Source organism: Saccostrea echinata, unplaced genomic scaffold, assembly GCF_033153115.1.
Source record: "Saccostrea echinata isolate AGI-Se365-2 ecotype Australia unplaced genomic scaffold, CSIRO_AGI_Sech_v1 ptg000027l, whole genome shotgun sequence".
In the NCBI taxonomy this organism is placed as follows: Eukaryota; Metazoa; Mollusca; class Bivalvia; order Ostreida; family Ostreidae; genus Saccostrea; species Saccostrea echinata.
In genome coordinates this window covers 13,051,546-13,077,325 of record NW_026889776.1, presented here as the reverse complement: position 1 = coordinate 13,077,325, position 25,780 = coordinate 13,051,546, and the positions used below count along the sequence as shown (strand labels likewise).

General features: G+C 32.2%; 1 long non-coding RNA gene across 1 annotated transcript; it reads left to right on the top strand.

Moving 5' to 3' along the window:
* Positions 1–17,220: 17,220 nt before the first annotated feature.
* LOC133193074 (uncharacterized) lies at positions 17,221–18,255 on the top strand. Its single transcript, XR_009721879.1, has 3 exons — positions 17,221–17,278; positions 17,861–17,904; positions 18,182–18,255. It is a non-coding gene; the product is annotated as an uncharacterized LOC133193074 (long non-coding RNA).
* Positions 18,256–25,780: the final 7,525 nt, after the last annotated feature.

Genomic DNA, 25,780 nt, shown 5'->3' with positions numbered 1-25,780 from the left:
CAAACCGTGTTATACAGTCTATATAATTCTATATACACTAACAAAGTCCCGAAAGCCTATTGCAGGCACGTAAGACTTTATTCAGGTATTAAACACAGCACCTACCACGTTTGGCTCTTTATTCATCTAGGCAGTCTTCACCTAACAGCCGTCATTTACCAACTGACTAGTCAACCCGACTGCCTCTATATATATATACCTTTCAGGTCACGTGACCTGCTGAGGACCGAAGGTAACAACACAAAGAAACAGGAAGTTAACACAATGCAGCTACCGAGAACCGTAGGGATAATACGATCTTGATTAAATCTTTGCTACATTACCCACGCCTCCAGGAAATGCGTCTCACATTTTCTTAAATCACAAAGAACAAAACTAAAATTCAAGACAACTATTTATACATACATTCAGGATTACGTAAGATCCTAATATAAGAAACTCAAACTGTAAAGCATGTCAATGCAAACTTAAAACAAACCACAATTGTTTTTGAGAATATCTACAAATGTTTCCGCAAATTTAGTTCTTAATACCACACTTTATTCTCATGGATTTCTACCACCGACTGTCCGTCTACTTGATAAGACTTCTGGACGCGATCAAGACGTCTCTTCTTGCCACTTTCTGTCTGAGTGCCAGCTTCTAGTCCATCTAGAAGTAAAGTTTGGGTACAGTCATCTGCTGATGTTGCCGAGGTCTGTGTTGCAAAGTCTCTGTATGAGCTGGATAGGGTTGCAGAGGCCCTAGTCGATGAATGTTCACCATTTCGCTCACGTGAAGTTGTCTCCGGGGTATGAAAGTGACTAGGAGCAGTGGGGATCATAGCACCAACGATGGCTTTCGCTTTTGGTGTGTACACTGGAAGTGGTCTATTGGGTTTTCTCTTGGTCACCTCTGGAGTAATAGGGATCGCGTGAGAAGTGTCCAGTTCACCTACCACATCAGAAAGACTCCCCGGATCCAGTGCTTCCCACTCACGATCAGAGTCACTTTGAACTTCAACGAATCCAGAACTTCCGCTGTGTCGTGTTCTTTCATGCCTCTGCATATCGCTCTTTTTGTTTGTGGCATAATCGCATCTACTACACTCGAACCTTTTCTCGCGAGGTTTTCTACCACACTCTATGACATGTTTCTCCCATGAGTCTTCATCTAGGATCCGCTCAGCACACATTGGACAGCGGTGACCCTCTTTTCGGACAGTAGTCTTGGTGTTTACCATTTTCTACAATGAATAAAAATCACTTAAAATCAGGCAATTACTATTTACATTATGTACAAGTCGCATGCTCTAAATTTTGTAATCTACAACAAAATCATCATGCCAAGCAGGTAAGCGTCTCGTGCGCGTTGGCCTGCTATTGAAGCCAGCGCTCGCATTTGCATATTCTTCATTGTCTGCAATTTGCCCATTGCCACTATCAAGGGCTAAGTAGTTTTCTGTTTCATTCTGGATCTCTTGCTCATCCTCAGAAAACTCTTTCTCCTCACGTCTCAATATTTGAGATCTGCACTTTCGCATGCGATCGCAATGAATTACACTACTCTTGCCTCTATATCCACATGCTACTGTGTAAAGAAAATTAGAAAATTTCTTCTCAACCGGGTAAGGACCTCTCCAAAATGATGTCAATTTTGGAGAGCAGCCACTTTTTCTGGTCGGAAAATACACAAAGTCTTTTTCTCCGGGCTCAAACGAAGACCATGCTACCTTTGTATCATGGTATCTTTTCTGGCGAAGCATTTCTCTTTCAGTATTCTCTCTTACGATTTTGTGCGCAGTTTCCAACCGTTCACGCAGAATCCAGACCCATCGATTAGACGGTATATCTTTGATATCAGGTGGCATCTCGTACACCAGGTCTAATGGAGTGGTTGCTTCCCGCCCTAGCATCAACATGTTTGGAGAAAAGTTTGCTGTCTCATGCACTGTGGATCTGTAAGCCATCAATATGTAAGGGAGGTAAAGATCCCAATCACGATGGTTTTCTTGAAAATAGGTACTAAGCATTGAGAGCAATGTCCGGTTAAATCGCTCAACCATCCCATCTGATTTAGGATGGTAGGGAGTGGTACGGGTTTTCTTAATTCCTAGTAACCGACACATTTCCGAAAACAGTTTGCTCTTGTATTGGCGACCTTGATCATGTATGATTGAAGGTACGCCAAATGTAGCAATTACTTGTTCCATTATTGTGCGTGCTACAGTCTCGGCTTCCATATCTGGTAGAGCGAATGCCTCTGTCCATTTCGTGAATTAATCGGACACTACCAGTATATGGCGATTCCCTCTATCGTAAAAGCCACTTCAGTGAACCGTGGTCTGTTCTGACAAGAAAATGAGAACCATAAAGGTAGTGACGCAAATATTTCATAAAATGAACAACAGTCAATAACTCTCTTCTTGTGACGCAGTATCGCCTTTCTGCTTGCATAGGCTATCACGCGCTTTTGTCATCTATTATCTGCGATAGCACAGCGCCTATTGACGTTCCACTTGCATCAGTGTCAAGGATGAACTGCTTGCTTAAATCAGGTAATGCTAATATTGGCGCACTGATTAATCTACTGCGCAATATCTCAAATGCTTCTTGCGTTTCTTTTGTCCATTGGAACTTCCTATCCTGTTCAGTTAGTCTATGCAGGGGTTTAGCTGTTGAGGCAAAGTCTCGAATAAAACGCCTGTAGTAGCTGCAAAGCCCCAAGAAAGATCGAACCTCTGAGATATTACTTGGAACTGGCCATTCCGCAACTACTCTTATCTTTTCAGGATCAGTAGATATACCCTCCTTTGATATGATATGCCCAAGGTATGACACCTTCTCAGCAAAAAGGTTGCACTTTTTAGCTTTTAGCTTCAGACCTGCCTGTTGCAATCGCCGGGACACTTCTCTTAGGTTTTCTAACATGTCCTCGAACGACTTTCCAACGACAATTATATCGTCAAGATATACCAAGCACTTGTCCCATTGAAGTCCTGCAAGTACTGTCTCCATGAGACGCTCAAAGGTTGCAGGTGCACAACACAGACCAAAGGGCATAACCTTGAACTGATATAACCCTTTGCGCGTAACAAAAGCAGTTTTCTCCTTGTCGGCTTCTTCCATGCCAACTTGCCATTACCCACTGCTGAGATCAAGTGTGGAGAACATTGCATGTCCTGAAAGATGATCGAATGCTTCCTCTTTTTTAGGGAGCGGATATTCATCTTTCACCGTAACTTCGTTTAATCGACGATAGTCTACGCAAAAGCGCATGGTTCCGTCCCTCTTACGAATCAAGACAACTGGTGACGCCCATGGACTCATAGACGATTTAATGACGCCCTTTTCTAGCATTTCGTCGACCTATTTATCCACCTCTTCAGATAAATGGAAAGGAATACGTCTAGGTGCTTGCTTAATAGGACGTGTGTATGCTCTGTAGTTATCTTGTGTTTCACTACATTGGTACGTCCTAAATCATAATTTGAGGTTGCAAACAAATCTTGGTGCTCATATAGAAACCTTTCTACTTTATATAACTGCGCAGAGGACAGATTTACTTTGCATCTGTCTAGCAATTCTTTCAAATCACCTCGTAGTACTAAAGGATTCTCATTCACTTCCTTAACAGGAGTCTTTTGCGCCTCCACTGCATTCATTTTTGCAATAAGAGTGCCGTTACGAATTTGTTGAACATCATAGGTGACGTTCAGGAGGCACACAGGTACAATATTATTTCCCTTAACTAAAGTGCGACCTACTAGAGCACGTCCACTCTCTAGAAATTTTTTCTCTGCCTCGACCAAGTAGTCTGCACTACCGAATTTGTTTTCTCCTTGGACTTTCGCTTCAATAACTACTTCACTTCTTGGTGGAATGCATACATCAGAACTTGCTGTAACTCTGTAGCAGCCTAGAGTGCCTTCCCATGAAAACTGACATTCTTCATCATTCAGTTTCAAAGAACTTGTTTGAAGGTCTATTGCTCCGTTGCAAGCTTTTAAGAAATCAAGTCCAAGTATTCCATCGACAGTGATATCTGCTACTATCACTTCAACATTCTTCTTTGATTTCCCTATTTGTATGACGAATTGACCTTTCCCAAACTGACAAAGTCTTGATCCACCAGCATTCGTTATTATTTGCCCATTATGTACTAATCTGGGTCTGTCTGTCAGCTGATCATACATTTTCTTAGACAGTAAAGTTAATAATGCGCCAGTATCAATCAAAAATTTACTTTTCACTTCATTTACTTCAACATCTATGAAAATGCCTGCCTCTTCACATAAATTGCTTGCCCCGACATTTCCACCAATACATTTAGGTCTCTTCTGCCTTTGCCTACTTCGAATTCGACGCGCATTGCCCTTTGCGGAATGATCACTGCGCTCAACAGCAGTATTGCTTCTCTTTCCCAATTTAGGACAATTTCTACGAATATGTCCTTCCTCTGAGCAATAGTAACACTTCACAATTCCACCATTCCGTCTATTGGCAAATCTACGTCTCTTAGGAACATTTTGACTTATTCTACTGTTTTTTTTTTCTCTTCTATGCGCTCTTCTAATGACTCCAATTTCTTCTGAAGGGTCTGCATCAATTTATATAAATCTTTTGGATGCGATCCGTCTTCATTTGTAGATTTCATGACATTCGCAGCGTGACTGTGACCTCTCTTTTCAGTTTTGTAATATGCATCCAACTCAACTGCTAAGCGAATAGCTTCGTTTAAATTTTGAGGTCTACTTTGTTTGATGCGCAATCACATTTCAGAATCTGATAACGCATCGATGAAAGCCTCTTTTCCAAGTGTTTCTCGTACTTCCATTGACACTGAGGGATAGGCCAAACAAGTGAGTCTTCTGATAGTCTGTCCTAATTCTGACAAGGTCTCTGATGCTTGCTGACGTCTCTCTTTTAATTGGGCGCGGTAAAGCTCTGTTTGGTTTGGCGGTGCAAATCTCTCCTCAAGCGCTTTAACCAACAATTCATACTGCTGACCAGTCTCCGACGAAACATTCCCAAGCACTCCTTGAGCAGCACCTCGTAATTAGGCGGCTAAATAAAGTCCTTTTTCTCTGTTGGACCAATTATTAATTGCTGCGCAAGCATCAAAAGAGACTTGTAATCAATCCACGAATGACTTCCGTCAAATGTCGCAGGCTTTATGTTACACTTTGCCGCTTTTTCCTCCCTGTTATTTTCTTGTATCGAGGAACGGCTGTTTCTAGAGGGAACACTTTCTTTATTTTGCGCCTGACCCTCATTAGGTGATTCTTCATTTCCAATTTGCGTAGGAGGTCTAATTTGATTTTGCGCTTGCGATGGTATTTGAGATTGCCCACTCAGTGGAAATTGAAAAGGAGAATGCACAAGAGTCTCATTCAACACATAAGCTGGATGCGGGTGCACAAAATGCGCAGCGTTTTTCTATTAGGCATTGGCGCAATACCTTCATACTGTTGCGCACTCGCACTACTGTAATGATTTTCCCCTTAGATTCCAAAAATCCCCTGACGTTCCCCTGTCTGTCCCTGACATTTTCCTGTCTCCCCCTGACTTTCTCCTATGATCCCCTGTCGTTGTCCCTGACTACCCTGTCTACTCCCTGATGTCCCCTGACTTTGCCCTTGTTACCACTGTCTAACCCCTGATGTCCCCTGACATTCCCTGACGTCCCTGTCAACTCCCTGATGTCCCCTGACTAAGTCCCTGACCACCCTGTCCATTCCCTGTCGTCCCCTGACATTCATTTTGACCCAGAAAAGGGGTTAAAATGTGTTTTTGTTGCTATTAACTTGTGAGAAATACGTTAATCTTAACAATTCTTAAGTTTTGTGAAAATATATATTTAGTCAGTTGTTATTTGTTTGAATATCTTTAGTAATTTATTTCTTAATATGATTGTAATTGATTGTTTTAGTTTAGTACATGTAGCTTTTAGATAAATTTAAGGAGAATAAATGCCAGTTACTTTGAAAAGAATGAATTACAAATTTATTACGTCTTGTCATGAATGGCTAGTAAATATATCTATATTTATTTATATGTTAATCTATATATCCACATGTATTTATTTAGTTATTTGTTATATTTATTTATTGACTTATTTATTATTTTAATTTATTCATATATCTCTTTTTAGATATATTTTCCTTATTGAATTATTAATTAATTGATTAATATTATATATTTATTTAGTTTTTAATTCCTTTTATTTTAATTAATTAATTAATGCTATTTAATTCAAATTATTTGTGAGTTTCGCATAAACAGTCATAAGGAAAAACAAAATATGCTTCAAAGTATCTTTTGAGCATATTTACATTTCTTTTAATCCTTTTAATTTCATGATGGGTATCAAAATAATTGTCTCATTACACACAATCTGAATTCGGAATTTGTTTTATTGCTTTTTTTACCTTGGTAAAAAAAAAAAAGAAAATGTTCTCAAAAACTGTACGGTTGTGAAAGTAATTCTGAGCTGTTGATAGTTGACCAGACACCTATTGTTCTTTTGACATACCACTATACACTGTTTATTCTGTGGCAGCACGACCGTATCCACTCTGCAGGTGTTATTTCTTTCACAACCGTGACACGTTTTTGAGGAAATTTTATTTTACCAAAGTAAAAGGGATCAATAAAACAAATTCCAGATTCAGATTGTGCGTAATGAGACGATGATTTTGATACCCATCATGAAATTAAAAGAATTAAAAGTAATTTGAATATGCTTAAAAAATAGTTTGAAGCAAATTTGTTTTACCCGGAGACTGTTTATGATTAACTACACAAATTAAATGAAATAAAATCAATTAATAAAATAAAATAAAGGAAATACATAAAATAAAATAAAATAAATAAAAAATCTAAATAAATTAATTTATTTATTAAAAATTAAATAAAACAAATACATAAAAATAAATTTGATAGATAAAATTAATAAATAAATGAAAAAATAAATAGGCAAATAAACGGACAAAGAAATAAATAAAAAAGATACATCAATAAATTAAATTCAATTAAATTAATAAATTTACTAAAGATTCTACAAACAAATAATAAGTTATAAAATCAATATCTTTATTATATTTTTTTTTACTTATTTAATTGTATATTTTTCTATTTATTTATTTTTAATCTATCTGTTTACTTATTTATTTAATCTATTCATTTCTTTTCTTTTAAATATTTGTTTTATTCAACTATCAATTGATTAATTAATTAATGTTATTTCTTTTTCTTATATATTTTGTTAATTCATTTTATTTAAATTAATTAATTTTTTTTTTCAATTCCTATTAATTTGTGTACTTCCCCATAATCAGTCTTATGGAAAAAAAAGATAACTTCAAACTATTTTTAGGCATATTTACATTTCTTTTAATTCTTTTAATTTCATGATGGGTATCAAAATAATCGTCTCATTACACACAATCTGAATTCAGACTTTGTTTAATTGGTTCTTTTACTTTGTTACAAAAAATAGAAATGTTCCTCAAAAACTACGGTTGTGAAAGTAATTTTGAGCTGTTGATAGTTGACCAGTGACTCTGGGTACACCGACCAGACACCTATTGTTCTTTTGACATACCACTATACACTGTATATTCTCTGGCAGCACAACCGTATCCACTCTGCAGGTGTTATATCTTTCACAACCGTGACAAGTTTTTGAGGAAACTTTTATTTTAAAGTAAAAGGGAACAATAAAACAAATTCCAGATTCAGATTGTGCGTAATGAGACGATGATTTTGATACCCATCATGAAATTAAAAGAATTAAAAGTAATTTGAATATGCTTAAAAAATAGTTTGAAGCATAATTTGTTTTACCCGGAGACTGTATATGAAGAACTACACAAAATGAATTAAATTTAATTAATCAATAAATTAAAATACTTGAATTGAAGAAATTAAAATAAATAAAAATTTTAAATAAATCCATTTGTTAATTAAATAAAACAAATAAGTTAAAATAAATTAAATAGATAGGTTGATTTAAAAAAAATAAATATATGAATGGGGAAAAAATAGATAAATAAGCAAACAAATTAATAAATAAACAGATACATGAATTAATAAAATAAATAAATAAATAAATAAAAATATATTTTCATGCCATTCGTGCTACACAAGACGATATAAATTAGTAATTTATTTTTTTTTTAAGTAATGGCATTTATTCTTATAAAGATTTATCTGAAAAGCTACCAAACCATCAATAAAACAATATTTTGAAAGAATTTGCTAAAGATATTTCAAACAGAAAAACTAATGATTAAATCTACATTTTCACAAAACTTGAAAATTGCTAGGAGTAAGGTATCGATTTTCTCACAAGTAAATAGCAACAAAAACATATTTTAACCCTTTTCCTGGTCAAAATGAATGTCAGGGAACGACAGGGGATTGGCAGGGTGATCAGGGACTTCGTCAGGGGACATCAGGGAGTTGACAGGGACGTCAGGGAATGTCAGGGGACATCAGGGGTTAGACAGTGGTAACAGGGGCAAAGTCAGGGGACATCAGGGAGTAGACAGGGTAGTCAGGGACAACGACAGGGGATCATAGGAGAAAGTCAGGGGGAGACAGGAAAATGTCAGGGACAGACAGGGGAACGTCAGGGGATTTTTTGGAATCTAAGGGGAAAATCATTACAGTAGTGTCGCAGCATAGTCTGAAGTCAAAGGGGATGTATTTGTCCCAGAAAGAGAATTTCGTTGCGCCGTTTTTCTTCTTACTGTCACACCACCTATATCTCCTCCAGGCTGATTTTCTTCTTGTGCGCTTTCACCAACCATTGTCGCAATCACTGCATGAAAATTTGGCTTTACAAAACAAGTAAAGATAATGTAAATTTATTATTTACAATGCCTTTAATTGGCTTTTCTGAAAAAAGTCAAAGTTGGAAAAGGTAACCTTTACATTAACTTTACATGCACTTAAATATGATGTAATGTCCCACATTGTCTTGACTTTACAAAAAAGTAAAGTTAATATTTACAAACATTAAACACAGTATTTGGGGTACATTAAATCTGATAATTACAAATATTAAATTTAATTAAATACCATCTTTAATAGCCACAAAAGTTAATAACTGTTTTCCTTTCTTTTGAATAAAGCTTGTGTATATGATAAATAAGCTTTTCCTTCCAAATTGAAACTGCAGAAGGAGTCGGGACATCATACTTAATATACAAAGTAACAACAGATTGACTTAAACTTTGTTTATTACTATACTAAACATTTTTATACAAACATATAATCAACAACATCAAATTTTTTGACAGTATCTGTTGTACATAGTCTATCCTGCAAATCCCATACACATAGATAAGTATCCAGGACAGAGTACATTGCACTAAAATCCTTTTCAAACATGTCATTTTGTTTTATAAAGAACCAATTGTTCATCCTTGAATTTAAAGATTTGAATTGACCTGAAACTGTGCTCCACTTTTATGTCACTCGACATGCGTTTCTGTGGAAATCAACAACTGCCCAAATATATATTTTGTCACATATTCCTTTTCAGAGTCCAAAACTTTTATTCTCATGCAGGCAGTCTTCTACCGTTTTCCTTAAAAGAAAAAAAAATATATATATTTTCAGTGACATGAATATTTTCATAGGCATCTGTGTTATAAATTCAAATAAACTGTGATATCAGTATTCACAGTATCATGACTAATGAAAATTGAAACGAGATGCAACCATATTAATACATGTAGATAAAAATTTCATACATGACCTTTAACCTCAAAAAGAAAATATTTTGAACCATTAATGTCAGCCTTTATTTTTACCAAAAAGACTATGTTAATCTTATTAAATAAGACAGATACAAACTGATGAACATGTTGCTATTAACTTATTTTAATATAAATGGACTGGGCCACTAGCCCTTATCTTACCCCTAAGATTAAAATTTAATAACTCTGTAATTTCTTTGTTTATCATCACCTAATTTTTCTTTTGAAAGGATTATTTACAAAATATACTAATGTGGGAGTAAAATAAGATTTCTCGTGACCTTCTGTAGCCAAGATACTTTTGCAGAATTGAGAAAATGTTTGTCTTACTTGCAAGATAATTTGTGAAAAAGAACTGGCATCAGTATCTATGAATAATTACTGAACACATATAATTAACTCCATTTTCCTTCTTAGTCATCAGGTAACAAAAAGACCAATAGTTGCTGCTTATAGAGCTATAGTATGATATTCAAGTTATGGTTTAGGATATATGTACCTTTCTCCCAGTAGCATGTTGCCGCTCATGAATTATTTCCTGATCTTGGAATTGTAAAAGTTGACCTGTCCCTCATTTTGAAGATAACATGCTAAAATGGAATTTATACTTTGATAAACATTTCATACATCTGGATAAATATAGTCAATGTTTTCATAAATACTTTTGAGTTTGAAGCATACCAAAGAATGATTTTAAAAATACACAATGCAATCACAGTTAATAGTTATGAATTGCCGAACACCCTTATGTTTGTTTTCTTCACAATTAAAGAATACTTTAGCTCTAAGCAACACTTGCCATCTATAAAATTAAATTCTTGAACTCTTCTCAAGTGTTTATCCTTCAAAAAGGTGTTAACTCTCTTACAGTAAGCTGAGTAGTTGGAGCCTGGAAAAAGTAATAACACATTTTTTGAAAACAGAAATGTATAATTATACTGACTCCCAAAAAAGTCAAGCAATTGATAATTTAAATAATTGTTTAAGTAACATTTTTATGATATTATTTATTGATTTTTTAAAAACTAATATGTACACGTACCTTCAAAAAAACATTGGGATCCCTTGGTCTGGTAAATCATACATTGTTGTCATCCATGACTTTCTTCAAGAACCTGCATAATTGATTTCACTGTACCTGTTTTTGAAAATAGACATGGTTTAGAATACAAAATAATATCTATAAAATATAACCTAACTTGTCCTCTATTAAAAACATTGCCATACCCTGGCTTCTACATTTTTTTCCTAGCACTAATGTAAACAGCTAAACATTCTGAAATTGTGACCTAGAATTGTTTTCCTTGGTCTTGTTTAATCCATGATCATTTACAGAAAAAAATGGAACATTATCCCCAGTTTATCAAGTTACTTATCTAAAAACACATATTTAGCGTAGTTTTCCCTGACTTTCATCAGTTTCAATGTTTCACAATGTTTGCTGAAAACAGATGGAAAACGTAAACAAACCTGCAGTGCATGCCAGCCCGGGAGCTCGAACAGTTTTCCAAGCAATAACCTCCTTAAATCTTCTGGTAGATGAAAAGGTATCAATTCAACTGATCACTGGTTGCATATTTTCGTCAAAAATACCCAGAAAATACCGATGAGACCCGCTCAACTTGATTTGAAATGATTGGCTATTCGTTGGAATACACAGTAGCCTTTCCACCTAAAATTGTAAAACCTTAAAAAAAACAAAATTTAAGACTTATAAATATGTTTCTACTAACAATACTTAAGACTTCAAGAAATTTTGGGTCATTCAGAGTATGAAAAAAGAAATCATAAATAAATGAAAAGTACTTTAAAATTCTTTTAATATTACAGTTGTTCAAAAAGGGAGGCAATCCAATAATAAATATAAGACTGTACTTTCAAAGAAAGATAATGCATTTTTATGGAAGATAACTCTAAACATTCAATTAACCTTATAGTCTTTTTCAAAACTTTGTGTAGCAGTGATCCAACTGTGTACTATCTAAAAATGAAATAAATACTCATTTAAGGAAGAATTATTTGTATATTTGTATGTTACATAGTTATAATGAAATAATATTAAAATTTCAATCAAACAAATAAATTACACATTCCAGAAAAAAAATGATTTTAAGCAGTAATCGTGAAAGGCACTTACTGAGGATGAACAAATTTCCCTCCTTCAAATCTGTATAAAATTCCTGTTCTGTTAACTCGTAAACATCATCATCCTTCTCACAACCATCCAGCCAATACTGCACCTATTATAATATATTTGTATAAGTTAGTCGTGTTTATAATGAGGGAAATTGTTTTAAAATCTACTTTGCTTAAAGACACAGACAGGTACACAAAGTAAGACATTACAAATACAAGACACACATATATAGGTATAGAGTTGACATGAAGATTAAAGTTTGATATCTTTTATATTTATTTAAAGCACACTATATTGCTCAAATTTTATTAACCTCACACCATGTTATGTTATGCTTCATGGTAATGAACTGTGATGAGTTTTGAGAAGATAGTTTTAAATAGGAAATTATAAACAATTAATTGTCTGGAAATGTAAACAATACAAGATATGAAAATATGTTGCTAATTTTTAACTTCAAAATGTTTACACATGATAATTATTGTACACTTTACTTTTCAAATAAAGTGTATGTTTTTTAAGTACTGTTCATCACTCCATGCCCAATTTTAAACACCTTCAATATGTTATAAATACTTCAGAAAATATAGCATATGTGAAAGGAAGAAAAGTATATAGTAGTAATCAGTAATGCAGGCATACTGAAAATCATTAACACAGGGTATCGAATTGTTTACAAAGTCAAGTCAGATGATGAAAATATGATGTTAATAACATATGTCTTCTTCCTTGTCCTGTTTTCATTGAATGAAATAGAAAAATTGTCTTAAAAATATTATTTATACATGAAGAAAATTTTCAAATATAACTTGACATTGTATACATAATTATCATTTATGAATACAATACACATCTTAAATAGGTCATGGGATGTGGAATTGTTACAGTGATTTACCAAATTTTCATTATGTGATTTACTTACATGCAAACACACTATACCATTTCAAAACAGGTTTAGTGTAAACTTCATATTAAACGCTTAATATTGAAATAATCATAAATTACTTTGAATATTCCATTTTCATAACCAATGATTTCTCCATTCCATTCAATGTTTTCGAAATCACTATTTGTCCACACATGAAGAATAAGTTTATTAACTAAAGTAGATGGGTTTACTTCATGTTGAGTCCCTTCCTTTTTCAGTCTGATGATACACTTTAAGTTGTCTACCAATTTCTCGAGGGTAAAAATTTTTCCTTTCTCTGAAAATTTTGTTAAAATTTTATGTTCTTTTGCAAGTGGAAATACTGTTTTGTATAAATTTAATTGCTTTTTGACTGCTGCTATTCTTTCTGTCTTCTTCTTTATCTCACCTAAGGCATTATCAACTTTATTTTCAGTATCCCATAATCCATCATCAGTTATATAATCTACGGCTTCGTTCACCTTTCTTTCTTTTCGCTCTCTAATGGCCTGTACATTCTGTTGTCGTTCTTTAATAATTTTCAGATGGTTTTGAAATAATAATTTTTTTTCCAATTTATTCTTTGATAAAGCTTCCCTTCCTTCCTTCCTAATATTACACAAGAGTTCTTTTTTTTCTGATGTTGTCTTTTCCTTTAACCACTTATCTGTATTGTTATCACAAAATAAGATGTGATTTTCCACACTAAAAACAGTAGATGTTGGTGCGTCTATCATTTTTTTGTCCAGTCTTCCCATAAGTCTCTCCACCGAAATATTATTGGTGGCACAACTACTGCACTTATTTAAAACATCTTCAGATGGATTAAAAAATTTTCCTGTTTCTTGTATAAAGGGACTAAAAAGAGCTAATGACTTGGTTTTTAAAGATACACAAAACTTTTTTAAAATTGAACATGTTATATCATTATTAAAATCATCATATAAAACATCCTCAAATTCATCATTTGGTAAGAAAGGACCATAAAACAGAGTAATTTTCCTTGAAAAAAGTAAAATGGGTTCCTGTATACAAAGATCTAAAAATTCAACTACCCTTCTATAAACACTGCCCATAGACAAAGCATTGGGTAACTCTTCTGCTTTTGACCAATAAGGTTCAGTAAAGGACTTGCATAAAATACCAAGTGCTCTTAAAATACATAAAATATAATTATTTTGTAAGCCACACACAATAAAATCAGTAACAGAATTCAAAGTGCCCTTTGAAGATAACAAGTACTGTAAAATATGTTTCCTTAGACAAAAAATTCCTAAGGAATTATAAAACAAAACATTAAATCTATTTCCTTTCACTTTCACCAGAGGAATTGTATCAATACCTTGTTCCTTAATATAAGTAGTTGTTAAAAAAGGATCGCCTGTTCCATCTTTAAAAAAAAGTTTTGATACACATGAAATAAGATAAAAAGTATAAGACTCTCTAATCTTACAAGATACATTGTTAAAAGTAATATTTACATCTTTTTCCAAATTTAAAATGTCTTTCAAACACTGGTCTGAGAACTGTAAAAGAGCATGTACAGAGCATTTAAAAGAATAAAAATCTTTGTCACAATTAAAATCATCCCTGCATTTGTTCATTAAAATATTATTCACCTTCTCTTCTGTAACACTACGATCTGTCATAAAACTGGAAATATTATTTAAAATATCACAAGACTGACCATCAGTTATTTCATTTAAAATATTCAAAGTAGTTTGAACGTAAGTATCAGCCTTGCCGTCACTTACTTCTTTCAATCCAGCTGTAAAAATATTTTCATCTGTAGCTATTTTTAAACCATAAAAATGTCTACCTTTTTTAGTAGTCGCATCTCTGTGCATGGTTAAATTCTGTGTATTTAAAAACTTCTCTTTCAATTGTTTTTTACATAAAATACCCATTTCATTACTAAAAATTGCATTTGTACTCTTAGATGGTAGTTCTTTCACTTTAAAATTCACTAAAGATAAAACAGCATTAACTACTAGCTCAACATGTTCAATGCCAATGTTATGTGATCTAAAAAAATAAATAAGTTCCCTAATTCTATGGTCATATGATCTGCCTCTAGTATTTTCTCTAAAATCTAAAACTTTCACTTTCTCACTCTCTTCCTGTTCTTCCTCTCTCTCACAACGTAAAATATCAAGTTCTTTTTTTAAATCATTTAAAATTACGTTTAAGGAATTACATTGAACACTTCTGTCTTTCATAATTTTCTCAACACATACTTTTTTGTCTTCTTTCCTGTCTATCTTCTCTTCCTTTTCTTTCTTCATTTTCCTTGTTACATGTAATTTTGATCTTAATGTTTTAATAATTCTGTCTTTTCTTTGTATTGCTTGTTCATATCTTTTGGACTTCATTTTCTGCAGGTGATCTTTCAACAGCACTATTTTTTTTTGTAAATGAATAATTTTGATACTCTCATCTGTTGGAGGAGGGGATGGTGGTTGCAGTGGTGGTGGTGGGTCAGATTTGGATGTTATACATGCTGAATCTCTCACTGGCATTTTAAAGACACTTTTCAAAAAGTAATCACATTCGCTATTTTTTTCCCTCTAAGCCGTTCCATCTTTGCTTTAGTTCTTTTAATTTTTACATAAAGTGACTTTTTATCAATTTCTTCCCTACTCTTACCAATAACACTGCATATATCACTCTGGATCGAATTAATGTTTCCTTTGCATCTGTCGTATATTTCGATCACTAATTTGTTCGTTAGGGACATTCTGATTATGAATAGTTAGTTATAAACAAATATATTTACCCTATGTACACATACTATGTTTGCTGTTTTGAAAGAAATGATCATACTGTTAGTAAAACAAGACAAACACTAGACAAATACACACACATAACACACATACATAATTCATAGAGATAGTGTCGCCTGCAATTGTATTTATTTTCTTCTGACCGACAGATGGACAAGTGCCATGATAAGTGATCCCTGTGTATTATTCAAAAAGTACATACCTTAAAAGCTCAACAGAATAATTTTTTCTATATTTTTTTAATATCTTTGGTAAAAATCCTCAATGACGAAAAATGAAAGATGAATCTGAAAGTAAAATTAATAATATACTTAAACTTAACCAAATTACATTTTACATGATTAATTTCCAAGAATTATATTAATAAAATGTTACATTTTATATATCTAGCGGAGTTCATTAGTATTGTTCTTTATATTGAACAGAAATTACCTTCAACTTTCCACACTAACTGTATGTACAGGAATAAACAAACAGGTGAAAGAATATATACACAATGTCTCAGGCTAGGTAATCAGTGAAATCTGGAAAAAAAATGCTTTAATGCTTGAGAGGTTATAAAATTGGAGATCATTGTATGTAAACAATATGACATTCATTCAATGAAATTCTTATTACCTTGATTATCCAGCAAAGATTTTTCTATTTACAGTTCATACTCAAAGCATTCCAACAAGTGAAATTTATCTGCAAAAGGGAAAAGAACCCAATATTCACACTCCTTGATTGAAACAGACTATGAAGAAAGGGGGGTAACTCAATTGTAATAACTGATGAAACTATTGGGAGGCATAAAATGAAGTAAATAAACCAAACCTTAACTTGAATTATCGTAAATATATATTTTATATCCAAAGTTTACATATATCAATTAATTCTTGTAGGAAACAAAACGTATGTCATCAAATTGCCATTGTATTCAATATTTTTCTAGTCCCATTCATGGGCAATTATTCTTTAAAAAATCAGCAAGAAAAATCCATAGATTCCAAAATTCCAGTACTTGTACATATTGAAACAGCATCTCTATCCTTTATGAAAATGTGTGAAACTTGAGCGTACTCTATTATTATCCTTCAAAAAAAAATTCTTTCTTTTTTTTATTACATCCGTGTGTATCATAAAATGCCAATATTCATGATTTACGTGAATTTCCTAAAACAGAAAAATTTTTGAAGAATGATGCTTACTCAAAACTTATCAACATTACTTAAGTTTTATTATGTCAAGGTCCTATCTTTTTTAAATTAATTAAAAAACAAAAGACACTTACTCACTCCGAGTCATCTAAGTTAAGATGGCCGACTCTGAACAAGTTCTGCAATAGATTAGAGTTATCGTTCTTGACAAAGATGGCGTTATTTGGAAAGGCTATACACAGTGCCATATTTGGGTTACTGTTAAAAGTAGATCGTTCGTTTTGTATTCGAGAAGACTTGGATGAAGAGGATTACACAATACTGAGGTGGAAAACATCTGTATATATGATAAAATATATTTCAGTATTTTAAAGTAAAGGTTGTCAAATGAACGGGATATATTACTGATATTACCTCTTATAAACAAAACTAATAAGCGTAGGACTTATTCAGGGCATTTGCAATGTATGGGAACCAGTCTACGAGGCAACAAAAATTCCGCCAAAAATAAACAAAGAGATTGCGAGATGTTGTTTACGTGTGTCACTCGACACTGACTGCAAGGTAATGAAAATGTGCTTATTTTTTGTGTATAACTGTTTTCTGTCTTTCAAGATATTGAACAACAGTCGTTTAACATTTAGACGAAACATCTAGGGGAGGGAGGGAAGAAGAGGGGTCACCTCTCAAGTTGTTGCATCTACTATATAGTGGTGATATCAGTGTCTGGATATAATAAATTAAAATGGAAAAAATCATAATAAAAATTTTGTTATAGATTTAGGAAAGTTAAATAAAGGGGCGACTATTTTTTGTTTGATGCGGGGGGGGGGGGAGGGTTAAAATATATTAACCTCAAAAATGTTTAAAAGATATAATCTCATTTCAACTGAAAAAAATGATTAATAATCTTTCCTTGTCTGATGCCATTATTCCCTTTACCTCACTGAAATAAGAGTTTCTGAGTCAGTTTATTTTTTCCTTTTTGTAATGGGGGGAGGGTCAAACTTTGTTCATTTAAGATAAACATGACTAATCTGTCCCTCATTATTAAGGAAATCAAATATTCTGTTCATCAATGATTGGAAAATAATTAATCCGACTTAGCTGTCAAAAAATTACCTTTTCATAATTTATCTTTTGTAGAAACAAAGAGTGGAGAGCTAATGCATGGTGCTAAGTATGGAAAGGTCTCTTGTTGTTTGGTTGTGCCAGAGACAAATGTGCATTATTTTCATATTGGGTAATGTCCTTAAGAATGGAATTTTTTTCAAATACAAGGGACATGACTTTTTTCATACATTATCACTGTACAGTGATCAAAATATTTTTAAACATTGTTAGATACTCACTACATTATTTCATCTTCAGAAAAGTATTTAAATTATTTTCTCACATTTTTTAAAGAGACCAGTGTGGTGAAGAGATTTTTTTTAAATTTTAATCTTGAATTTTGATATTATACAGGTCAGAAGTCTCGGTACACTTTAGGTGAGTGGCAGTTGGGTAGATGGATGACCTTCAGATAGTTTGAGATGAAGAAGTTCTCTTAAATGGTTGAAAGTGATCATCATAGAATCAACTCCATTATGAAGATAAATTATGAGAGTCAGGTGAGGAATTGACTTCAATGTGTTATCACATTGTGTAAATGAATCTTCATTATTAAGATCTTTTACATTTTATTTTTGAACTTGTTTTTCTATTATTCTAAACTTCCAAAAATAAGATTAAAGTAGTTAAAGCATGCTACAGACATTTAACGTATCTTGGCAAGTTTTCAAGGTTATTGCAGAAGTGCTTTAATTTCAAAAGATAACTAATTAATGCAAACCTGGAAAAGAAATGGATGTTATTCTCTATAATTTTAAAGATTATGTTTATTATTAGCACTTCTTTTGTCCAACACCTGAGAGATCTGAGTACCCAGCCTACTGTTGAATTAATTGGTGACCAAGAAAAGATGACAGAGAGGGGAATCAAATATGGATGCCATCATGATCAAGAATATATATAGATGAACATTCAAGCATTTATAATAATGAAAGTCATTCAGCAAGAGAGTTTTTGCACAAGTTTAATTTTCAGTAAAATTGTGTATATTGTGCACTGAGGAACTTAGTATGTAACTCATTATGATTATCCATTTCTTTAGAGGATGTATTCGGAGTATATTTAAATAATCATTATCTTCTAGAAAAGAGCACACAAAACTTTTCTCTCTGTGCGAAGCATGACACATATGCATACACTCCAGCATTTACCACAACCACAGTTAAATATTTTCCAGGGCGTATGAAATCGAGCACATACATGAAAATGTGTGAAGCTGGACACATATGCAAACACACAAGCATCTACCACAACACCAGTTACATATTTTCCAAGGCGTGTGAAGTCGAGCACATACATGAAAATGTGTGAAGCTGGACACATATGCAAACACACAAGCATCTACCACAACCAATTACATATTTTCCAAGGCGTGTGAAGATGGACACATATGCAAACATAATCTCCTACCACAGACGCAATACACATAACATTTAGTCCAAAGTATAAAGTCAAGCTCAAACAGGCTCACTGCGTGAAGCTGGACACATGCATTTACTTATGCATCTTGCAAAACTACATCTGAACCTATATTCTAATAGGTGTTTAAGAAATTTTGTGTAAATAATGTAAATTGCACCATTATGCTTACAAGATGTCAACATTATTAACCTGTACATAAATACTCATTAGATAGCCTTTAATAGTTTTAGTTGGAAATACTTGTACTTTGCCTGATTTATGTTGTGTAGTTTCTCGTCAGTGATCTTGAGTAATAACTGAGTATGGCATTTTTAGTTCCATTTAAACTGCAAAGTTTTAACACATGTACATACACCATAAAGGATAAATAATATTGTATTGTATTTTAACCTTTTTTAATTTTATTCTCTGTCATTTTATTGCCTGTTCAAGTAAAAGATGTAATCTTGTAATGTTTGTAACTGTTTTTGGTAGATATTTATGAAGCAGAAATTATAACAGAAAAGGTTTCAATACATCTACACAAGAAGCAAATAAAAAAAGAGTTCTCCATCTATCAGATATCAGCGAATCAGATGAGTTAAAGGTTAAGTCATAGGGAATTTTAAAGTTTATTATATCTATATTCTGATATCTGATACCATTTTTACATTTTTGATTGTCCATCTACAGTATACAAAAATAGTATAAATTTTTATATTTTGTAGATGACAATCTCTAATACTAAATAAACTGGAAATTGATATAACGCTTTAAAATTTGTGTATTTTTAGTAAGATTGAGGTGGGGGTAACACAAAAGACACATCAGATACCTATTTATTTTAAAAGTCAAAAACCATTTGTTGAAATCTTAAGTACGAGTGTATTAAGCAAAGGCCAGTATTTAAATAAGGATTTAAGAAAGTTTCATATATATATATATATATATATATATATATATATATATATATATATATATATATATATATATATATATATATATATATATATATATATATATATCAACTTTAATGCAGCATTAAAGGTGAAAGGTTAAATTTAATTACCTTTTCTTTTAAGTAAAGGTTAACTTTTCACCTTTACTTTTTGTAAAGTTAATACAAAGATGACCTTGCTTTTTGGAGCACCTTTAATGAGATTTACTTTGCAAGTAAAGTTTTGTAAAGCTATTTTTTCAAGCAGTGAATGCCAGAATCGCGCACTGGTCTATCTGTAACAACAGGTGTAGATTGCTTTTCTATTTCAAGGCGCAATCGCTCACAGCTCTTTTCAAGAAAAGATATCTCCTCATTGAGCATTTCTTCCATCGCGCTCATAATTTACAAAGCAAAAACAACGCAAAACTTTAATCAATTTAAAATATTTATAACTTTTATTATTTGCCGAATCCCACCGCGCTGCCACCAAATTTATGTAACGTTTCCGGGTTCGTTTATGGGATTTGGCTGTACTATCTGAACAATATAATTAAGTTAATTTAAAGATCTCAATAACAGATTTGAATTAGCAATATTTACAAATATCCCTGTCTTTTCTCGGGAGCGCACTCGCCTTCCAAGGCTTGAAGCGCATTCGCTTCTGACCTTCAGCCAAACCGTGTTATACAGTCTATATAATTCTATATACACTAACAAAGTCCCGAAAGCCTATTGCAGGCACGTAAGACTTTATTCAGGTATTAAACACAGCACCTACCACGTTTGGCTCTTTATTCATCTAGGCAGTCTTCACCTAACAGCCGTCATCTACCAACTGACTAGTCAAACCGACTGCCTCTATATATATATATATATATATATATATATATATATATATATATATATATATATATATATATATATATATATATATATATATATATATATATACCTTTCAGGTCACGTGACCTGCTGAGGACCGAAGGTAACAACACAAAGAAACAGGAAGTTAACACAATGCAGCTACCGAGAACCGTAAGGATAATTCGATCTTGATTAAATCTTTGCTACAGTATTATCAATTAACTATGGTTACTTTCATTCATATGTTGGTTCGATATATCCCATTGAGCTTGAAGAAAATATACCACAGATTCTGAAACATCTATTTCATATTTAGATATTTTACTAGAAAAAGCCGTCAATGGTAACCTAACAACCAAGCTTTATGATAAACATGATGACTTCAACTTTTCAATCGTCAACTTCCCTTACTTATGTAGCAATATACCTTATCACCTGCATATGAGGTTTATATCTGTCAGCTGATTCGATACGCAAGAGCAGGCTCTACGTATGAACAATTTCTAAAACGAGGCAAACTATTGACAACAAGTTGATGAAACAAGGATATCAACATCTCGTTTGAAGTCATCATTTTGCAAGTTTTATGGTCGATAAAATGACCTTCTCAGCACACACAATCTATCATTAAGTCAAATGCTGACTGATGTTTTTCATACTAATTGTTAGGCAATTACTTATACACTGAACTGTGTACGGATTTTTCCGTTTTTTTACCTAATCATGACAAGGAGCACAAGGCGGGTGTGACCGGTTGGCAGGGGATGCTCACTCCTCCATGGCATCTGATCCCATCTGTAAATTTTGAGGTCTGTGTTTGCTCTGCTCGAAATCTGTATCGTTTCATTGGACTTTGAGGTTGAATACTGTTCGCTATCTTTATATTTCATTTTGTTAACAAGCTACTTAATTTATTAATATTTTTGTGATGGAGAACATCAAACAAAATTATAAGATTTTTAGTTAATCACATTAATTGGTCATAAATTTGAGATATAAATTAAATATTACGAATATAAAAAAGACATATGTTTTTAGCAAATTGTCTTGTATATCCAAGTATATATCAATTTGTTGTATTCCGACTGAAATAATAGTTACGTAACTGAATTTTAATGATCATTAGTAGTTTTTACCTACAATAAATTTATTTGATTGAAACAAAATCATAAGATACCTTTTGAGATTTGAGATTTTAATTTGACCTGTAAATTGCTCCATTTTCCAGCATACATATATTTGGTATATATAATAAAGAGACTCGTACAATAATAATGACTGAAGAAAATAGTGATAAATATTTCAGATCAATTAACTCATTCGTGTACTAATTTTTATCATGTCTAATCTAATGGTTTTCAATGGTTTATTTTATATATATATATATATATATATATATATATATATATATATATATATATATATATATATATATATATATATATATATATATATATATATATATATATATATATATAATATATATATATATATTTATATATGAGGACCTTTCTCGTTTCTTTAATCAGCATTAACGTTAGAAAAATCTTTTTTAGTCAATAGTAGATTAATTGACACGTATCAAAAACAAACATTTAGCAGTTATATCTGGCATTACTATGAAAACATCATAGCTAACAGTAGCTTACTTCTGTTTACTTGATTTAATTTACAATGCATGAACTTCCAAAATAGGGTCCTGGACAGGAAATACCCATATTTGTTGTCGAGGACAAATCTATCATCCAGAATGGAATCTTTACAATTATCTTAGAAAGACAACATTTATTTTTATATTGGTGTCAATTATCTGCTTTTTAAGGATATGTGAACCTGAAATGAAAGTAATTGGAAATTTAAAAAATAGGTTTCATTACATAGAGGGTAAGTCCCTTGTTCAAAAACAACAATTTTGATATATGTACATGACTTGGTTTCCATGGCTAAAACCTCTGATCTTGCTCTTGTTTAAAAAAAAATAAAACTATGAAGATTGATTGTTTGATTCGCTCTACCGGCTGAGCTAAAGTGGCGACAAAGCTATGAAGTAATGTCTACTGTAATTAAATAAAGTAAAAAAAAATCTCATAAAGTATAATTAGAATTTCATTTCTTGCATTTATCTTAAAGATTTATGAATAACATAATGTAGTAAAGTTTTTTTAATAGGTATCATATTCACAAAGCTGGCAATCACAGTCTGAATTTCCTCTGTCCTCTTAAAATTTGAATATTATATTTTTCCTTTACCTTGACTTCAAAAAAGGATATAAAATCACATTAATTATAATTAAAATCTTAATCTTAATAAATTCCATTTTAAAGAAGCATTATAGAGCTGGTATGTACATGAGTCGGAAAAATAAATAAATATGGTAACCTGAATTTTCTCTGACCTCTTTAAAAAATACTTCTGATGCACGATTATCTGTAATAAAGGCTATTAAATGGAAACAAAATATAATTAGAAGTAGTTATTTGCAAATGTATAAAAGGTTTGTGGACACCTTTATTTATATAAGTTTTTTTTTTTTTTTACAGCTATAATATTTATATAGCTCACAATCACAGTCTGAATTCCCTTTGCCCTCTTAAAATTTGACTATTTTTCCTTTACCTTAACAAAATAACAGGTTAAAAATCACATTGGGTTTAACTGAATATTTCATTTTTCAACTCTATTTTAAAAAAAGTGATATATAGCTATATAACAGAGGAAAAAAATTCGTACGTACATGAAATGGATAAAAAGATATGGTAGCCTGAATTTTCTCTAACATTTTTTTTTAAAACTAATTCCTAAAGCACATTTATCTGTGATGATTTCTAAAAAATCTAACAAAAATATTTAATTTATTTTATATATATAACATATTAAAATAAAAACTAAAATTCATACAAAATAGAGAAAATTATGAATCAGTCTTTAGTAATAAGATAATTATCATCCCGATTTTCTATTTTTCCTTTAAACATTACTTTTTTTATGAATGATGGCACATAAAAAGAACAATAAATTATCATTAAATGCCCATATAAGAAACCTTTAACCATTGAATGTACAATGTACTAGAATATGGGACAAAAGGATCTAAATCCTATGTAAAATTACAGTGTTTTCAGAATCTAGTTCATTTTTCCCCTAAAAATTGCAGTCCTAATTTCCTTTATTTAAACTCAAATTAACATTTATAAGCAGTATCTAATGTAAATGACATTATTCTATTCTATTCTATTCTATTATATTCTATATAGACATCCTTTCAAAAAAAGACAAATATGATAGACAGGCAAAATTACCGGTAGCAGTTATATCCGTTAATAATAATAATAATACATTTAGGATACATGGCCATAGGAACCGGGGGGGGGGGGGGTGGCCATGCCCCTCCAATAATTTTGACGATATATAGAATACTATATAAAACAAAGCTACTATATGCTTGTGTCCCGTCAATAATAACGTCTGATGTCCCCCCTTTTTTTTTTGCTTGTCAAGAAATTTGGTAGTTGATAGTGTTCCGAACGAGAAATGTATGGCTGTGCCTCCCCTCCCCCTAACTGAAATTGCTACCTACAGGCCTGGGATCTATAATAAATTTATGCAATGACCGAGTCACGAAAAATCAATCGTTTTTTAAATAAATTTTTATCAAGGAGATTGAAAAAAAAAATGAAAACTGCTATTGAATTTATTTTTTATACTTTATATACAAGGACGAATATAATCGGCAATGTTATTTATTAACTTTAATACTTTCTTATTTAAATGGCAGCAGTAATTGGTCGAACTGTCCTACGTATTTAATGAGTGAGGGTGGGAATCCCGAAACCACCTCCCCCAAAAACCCCTGTCTTTTTTTTTTTGTAAATGTAATAGTTTTTTTTTTTTGCTTCTTATTTTATATCAATGCTCGGATCCCCCCTTTATGAATTTACACTACTACATGTAATCTTGGTTTCCCTCTCTCCCTTGGGCCTGTTACATTAAAGCGGAGTAACTCCAAATAGAAACAGATGGCAAGTAGCCTCCTTTTGACATTTTTTTCATGCGTTGGCTAGGTCACAGCATGCATGCGATACTGAAATTACTTTAAACCTTAAAGAGAAGTCACTTCCTTGGTAGTAAGTTATTCGTTTATACAATATAGGACATTTTTCTTATGGAGGCCTATCACAAAAATTACACGCAATCTGTCAAATCAATCTATTGTTTATTTGATTTGTCAACTCGAATTTTCTATTTTCAGTACTTCGTAACACAATTTATGTTAAGAGGTCTCGGATCAGTAAAGGTTTTCACTAATAAATATGAATTAATCTTTTGTCTTAAAATGCCACTGGCGATTTCTGAAACGCATGTTGGGTATCATGGGTATGGGTTATAATTATAATACATGTAGTTATAATAGACTCTATTGCGTAACATTAACCATTTGTATGCTGTCGATGCAGACTTCACGACATTGATGTTTTGTAAGGTGGCAAAACAATCGTTATAAATATGTCTTGGTAGTTGCATCCGATGTAATTTGTTTAATATTCTAGGCTTTTCCGACACGGCCACTCAGGAGAAAATAAAGATGTAAATTAAATTTTTCTTAGGTGATCTCCCTTTGATTACATAGTGACCATGGTGACGAGGAGCCGGGAGTTGGAAAACAAATTCAAAGCATAAATAAATAGGCTGTCAGAGGAAAAGAGAACACATTATTTTATTTTAACATTTCAGCATAATGATGAGTTAA